Source organism: Meleagris gallopavo, chromosome 12, assembly GCF_905368555.1.
Source record: "Meleagris gallopavo chromosome 12, MGAL_WU_HG_1.1, whole genome shotgun sequence".
NCBI lineage: Eukaryota > Metazoa > Chordata > Aves > Galliformes > Phasianidae > Meleagris > Meleagris gallopavo.
In genome coordinates this window covers 9,755,531-9,762,035 of record NC_139415.1, presented here as the reverse complement: position 1 = coordinate 9,762,035, position 6,505 = coordinate 9,755,531, and positions in this window count along the sequence as shown.

The following is a 6,505-nucleotide window of genomic DNA, read 5'->3' as shown; positions in this document are numbered from 1 at the left end:
CTTTAGGAGCCTGTTTGAATTTGAGAGCACCATGAAATGCACTGTTTTTCTTAGGGTACGATTTTAATTTCTAGGGATACTGTAATGAAAAACAAGCGTTATATTGCTTGCTTTATTGGCTTCATTTGTGTTGCTTGCCTAGTGTGGTTAATGCTTGTTGCAATTAATTGCCTGGTTTTTGGTCAGCAATTCACATCAACGGTAATACGGAACACAGTAAAAAAAAAAAACAAAACAAAACAAGACAGTCTACTTGGCCTGTCATTATTCTGTGGTATCAGCAGCAGTAAAAGAGGGCTGAATATTTTCTTCATATACATTTCACGTGTAACAATGTTTAGCTATTATAAGAATGCTCTTATTTGATCTTTCACAGTCAAAGAGCACTGTCTAATCTCAGAATCTTCTCAGTGTTTAAGAGTGCAAGATCTAGGAGGACTCTTAGGGAGAAAAATGCGTTTAGCTTCCTTTACAAAAATGTGCTGCTTGTTTGTATTTCAGGCCAGCTGGCCTGAAATGGCAGAATACGTTATGGTTCTTGGTCAGCAAGACTGTTTTGTGACTGGAGGCTTGGTCAGGTGGTCGAATGAGAGCTCTAAATTTCTTGGTGACCTTTAACGTTGCCCATAAATGCAGCCCCACTTCCCCTTTGGTGAAGGAAGAGTTTGTCATCGTCAGTGTGAGCGAAATGAGGCCATGAGAGATGGCTTGTGCCTACACAAACATGAGCTGTGGTTGTTTGAGGTCCAAATTCCCATCTCTCAGCTGAGGAAATAACTGTGGCCTTGCGTGCAGGGTAAAAGTTTTTTCTGGTTGTCCTTTAAACCTATGGGGAGGTTCTTTTTTCAATACTGAGTGGCTTTTTTGGTTTGCTTAAACATTTCCCCCAAATAGCACAAGATTTATTAACAACAAAGAAACTCCTTAAAAAAAACAAAATGCTTAAACTCTGCTTAAGTGGTGCTTGAACAGGTGTTTAAACCACTTTATCAGATTAAGCCATTCCTTGGGCTAGTCCAGAAACCTTTCCTGGATGAAGAAAGTATGCATCTGCAAAAAAAAAAAAACAAAACAAAAAACAAAAAACATGCTCCTTGCTAACCTAATGTTTATTGTATCCTTTGTTGCACTGGCAGCTTCAGAGAGCTCTGAATCTGCTGAGATGTTTTTCCACTTTTTTTTTTTTTTTTTTTTTAAGAATTATCAATATCAAAGCAACAACTGTCTTTCATTTGAAAATCTAGTTAATTTATAAAAGAATGAGGCACCCTTCTTGAGTTCAGATTATAAATTACATATGTTTAATATCTACAAGAATAGAGTGTGGTTTTTTAAGAAATTCCTTCTATTTCTGTTTCTTATAGGGAATTTGCAGAAGTGTGTTTAATGTCAGTGTGCAGAGTTGTTTCTTATGGGTTGATATTCAAAGTAGGTAACCTCCCCGAGCTCTAAGGAATTGATTAAGGTGGTTAAGGAATCACTTTCTAGAGATTAATGTAAAGACAAATATTTACAGAAATGCATGGTAGATCAATAACTGTCAACTTGTAAATAAGCTATTGCAAATGTGGTGGGGGGTCTAGTATCAGTTCCAAAAGTTTCTTCTCTGATGAAAACTTTGTGCTTTTATTCACAATGGAGAACAAGCAGTGAAATAATTGTAGTGAAATAATTATTGTGCAGAGAGATCATGCCCACATGTGTATGGAAGTAGGGTTATAAATGTAGGGAGCTGAGAAGTGCACCTCTTTTGTGATGGAAGTCTGGGAGGTGGGCCACTTAACCTGGAGGGAAGGAGGCTCAAGGATCATTTCATCAGTGTATGTAAAGGGAGGATAGAAAGAAGACTGAGCCAGGCTCCTCTTAGGCCCAAGGTGTGACAAGAGGCAGTGGGTGTATGTAAACCAAAATGTTCCATATTGTGGAACTGAAACCCTTGGTGACTGCTGGAGGAGGTGTGGGAGTGCTGGGGTTGGCAGGAGATGATCCTCTGCTCGCACCAGAGGGGCCTTTTGTGTCTTAATTGTGTATGGTTGGAGTTAACTAGAAAATGTGCTTCTCTAGGTTGGTTGGTTGATGGAATGGGGAGTTGAGTGATTTGGATGGGACTGCATGCCCAAATGAAAGCGGATGTGTAATAGTTGAAGTACATTTGTAGAATTTTATTGCCATTGTCTACTGAAAAATGTTCAGGTGTTCTGCAATCATAATCAGTAAAGTGTTTTGTGCATCTTCATGAGTAAGTAATAGTAGAAATGGGGATAGTTTTAGTGGGATGTGACTTTTAGTGAGTTCACTGAATGGAGGCTCTGCTGTGTCCCCCCCAGTCAATACTCATTCCAAGAATTTTTGCAGTAATTTTTTAGTCGCAGCAAAACTTTTTTTTCTTGAAAATTAAAGAGGTTTGTGTATTAGGGGAGTGCTTTCACCTTTTGAGTTGCATCTTAAAGAATATTTAAGGTAATTTTTGAGAATGTGTGATATCTTTAAGATAAGCTTTTTGTAGATGATGACGTGTTTGACGTTGCAACTGAAAAACTGTAAAAGTATTTAACATGAGGCAGCTGATGTTTTTGCTCCAATGAACACGTGCTTTGGCAGGATAGAGAAAAATGGGACTGGGGTACCAATACTGCAAGTAATAACTGAATACATTGTGTAGTTCTTGAGCCAGAAAGGACTACTGGGATGTACAAGAAGCTGTGTATGTGGCCACATATGTATGTGGCCTCCCTGAAAATTTGAGTGAAGAGCTGCATTCTGTATGGGAATTGATACAAGTCAGCTGATAAGTTGTCTTTATTTATTTATTTATTTCAATTATTGTTGTTCTCTTTGTTTCTTCAAATAACTTCTGTAGACAAAGAGAACTGACTAACTTTTTGAAAGGCAGGTTAAACTGCTCTGGAACACAGTGTATGTCAGCAAACTGAAGATGTTTTTTTCTTCCTTTTATAGCTTTGCTTCTTGATCCTGAATAAATGATGCCTCCAAAGTGCTCCCGTTTTCTCAAAGATGGCAACTATTTTAAAACAAATGAAGTCGTCTTATTTTGGTGCAGTGACTCAGATGTGCTCCTGGCAGTTTGAAAGCACTGTATAAGTTTCTATCAGCCTTGAAAATCTCTATAAAGCACAAAAGCTGTGAGTTCTTAGCAGTTAAATGTTCTTTGGGTTCCCACTGGGAAGGCAGGGGAGTGAGCGGAGGACTGTGGTCTTTAGCCACCTGCTGGGTTAAATCACAACAGACTGCTATATGTTTTCATAAGAAAATTAAATTCCTTAATCTTGGTTTATGTTGTTAATTTATTAAATTGAAGGTTATTAATTTGCCACTGTACATATTTCCTATCAAGTCCATATGAACTAGTAAGTGCAATCAAGTAGTCTGAGACAGTTGTTTTTGCCCTCAGCAAAGTTCAAAACATAGTTCCAAGCCAAGGAGTTGTTATATAACATGACCTGCTTGTTTCTTACACACCAGTGAACACTGGACAGATTTTCTGCTCAGGTGCACCTAACACATATTTCATGCTTAGCTGCTTTCTTTCTGTGGAATGGTGTATTTGACCTGAAAGAGATTGGTGTTGCCAAAAGCAGTATATTAAGTGTTCTTTCTTTCTTTCTAAGTCATCTCCCTTGAGAGATCTACTTAATGTGCTTCACTCCTGCCATCTGTAAGAACAAGTGAGATGGGGGTACTGATGCAGAATATCCCCTTTGTAACTACAATTCTTAGAGTGTATATTTTTCGCTTGCCATATTAACTTCACTCTATCCTTGTATGTACAATAATCTTGAATGTGGTTATCTTGCTTTGGGGCTGATGAACTGGAAGTGGTAGCATTATTCTCTGAGTCCAGTTGCTCGATGACTTTTCTGAACTCATAGACAATGAATCATTTAAGTGATGACTTCTGTGTAGTAAAACAGAGTTGTGTGTTCTCATCTGGATTTTAATGCAGATTCTTGAGAGCAGGTTTTGAATGTTCAGTACCTTTCTTGCATGCTATTCAGGGAGGAATCTCAGCATAGTAAGTTTGCAGATTATTCTTGCAAAGCTGTCCACCCTATGACACATCTATCTGGTAAATTTTCCCTTACCTCTTTTTGGTGCTGTTCATTTCTTAAAAAGAGGCTACCAGGAAAATATGTTTAGGTTAGAAACTGTAGTCTTATAAGCATTATGTGGTGTAAATCTCTTCAGTGAATTCCAGTGTTGTAAACAGATGATGTCTTTTCAGTGCAGAAATAAAAACATGATTTTTGTGCAGGCAGTCTGTTTCATCTATCTTTGAAGGAAGTTGTATGCATTCATTTGAAAAGCAGTTAACACCTTGTTTGTTCTATTTCAGTTGCAGCAGCTTTTGGAGGACAATGAAGACCAGCTCTCCCAGCATTCAGACTAGTGTTCATGAGACTGAAGAGCAGTAAGGCTTTTTGCTCTGTTAGTGCTTAAGTTGTGCTTTTGAGAACGGAACCAAATCTCAGCTGGTTGGGTGTATGAGAGCAATCTAAGTAAAAGGCGTGCTGTACTGCCACTGGCAGTGTGGTTGGGGCTCCTTGAGAGACAAAATAGATACCACTTAGTTTAATGAAGTGGGCTTCAGTAGGGTTTTGTTTTGTTTTGTTTTTTACCTGAGATCTTAAGTACCATAACTAAACTTCTTGTTTCTCTCTAGATCACATCGGCTTTGGAAGCCAGATGGAAAGTGGAATGATCATCTTATGATAACTGATAGTCAAAATGTAAGTTTGTGTAAGCAATTATGTATGAGTAAGAACTGTTCATGGATGACAACACACTAAATATTCTTGAAATTCACTAAAGAAGTAGTTTTAATGTAGGCAATGTGCTCTGCTATTCATCTGCAGTACTTCCACCTTGATGATGTAAAACTGTAAAACCCCAGAAAGAAAAAAATTATGGTTAAAAAAAAAAAAATCTCGGTTTTGAAAGGGGACTCCAAGTGATACTGTTTGTATATTTCCACTGCAGTGTATTTCTTCTTTATTCTTTTTTTCCAATTTTTGAAAAAAAACAAAAAACAACACTTTGCAATTATTAAAGACTAATAGAGTAACGGTTATTAATAACTTCTAGTGCTGAGCCTTAAAGTCACCCTTTTCATGCATTCTAAATCTTCAGTCAAAGTATTGTTGCCAAAATCGGTGGACAAACTCAAAGGAGCGTACCCTGTATCTTATGAGCTCTCACTGCTTTGCACTGGAGCAATTTGTTATGCCTGGAAGAATGCTATAACTGTAGACTGGTTTGCTTTCTTCTTTACTTAAATAGATGATTGTTAGTATGTGGAGTTTGTGCCACATAATTTCAAGCTTTTTATTGACTTAATTTGATTAATTTATTTATTTTCAGGAGGAGGATTTGTATGTATGCATGTATGGTAGGTTTATGCATATATACACTTAAAATTATTAGCTTTTTCTTAAAACAAACAAAAAACCCTTATTATTATTATTCATTTTTGCCTGCCAAAGTGATGAGCTTCTAAAAGAAAAGGAAGATTATCTTAACATTCTGAGGAGTGAGCCTAAAGAGAAATGAAGCAATTCTATTACCAAAATAAAGAGGCAATTGCAGAAAGAAAACAAAGAGCAGGCTGAAAAGGATGTTTCATTACCCAAAGTCCACTGGGAGAAGGAAGAAGAGTTGTCAGCTTGTCACAGGGAATTCCAAGTTTTCTGTTGATTTAATTTGATGAATTTATTTTCAGAAGGAGGACTTAAATGTATGATAAACTTACACAAACATTCATTATAATTAACCTTTTTCAAAAAAATATTATCTACCTCAATCTGAGGGTGAATGACTCTGCTTTCTATATTATTTGGTTCAGTCATCTCATGAAAGTCTGTTCTGTATGCTTCCCAATGGAGGCAAGCCAGAAGGAGGAAGAAAAATAAACTCCTTTAACAAACACACAGTGGGAGGTGTAATTTGGAGGGTGCAGGGGAGTGAAGGAGTGTCAGGGATGCTAAGATGTGCCTCGAGGGGTTTAGGTTGTGGTGTTCTTCAGCAGTGTAGTGCCTTGTCTTGCAAGGAAGAAACTCTTTGCTCACAGGGTGTGGTTTTGGTGTTCAGCTGTCAGGCAAGATTATTGGTCTAAGCTGGTTTTTGTTACTGTTATTAAATGCCAGTGAAATGCTATTTTTATTCAGACAGTGGGGAGATTGTCCTAAATCATTTTTTCTTTTCCTTGGTAGAAAGAACAAGTCACTGCAAAGATAGAAAGAGAATTACAAAGTAGGCTTCAAGAAATGAAGAAAAAAAAAAAAAAAAAAGAACAAACTGTGGTAGAACATAAGGACTGCAGTGGTTATACGAACAGAGTAACATGCATGAGTGATATTTCAACTGAAGAGTTAGCAAGGATGTTATTGAGTGTCAGAAGCTGCAGATCCAGAATATTCTGAAAGAAAAAGTGGAAAGTGAAGAGGTCTTAAAAGAGCTTGAAATAGAGCAGGGAAGCAAATACTGTAGA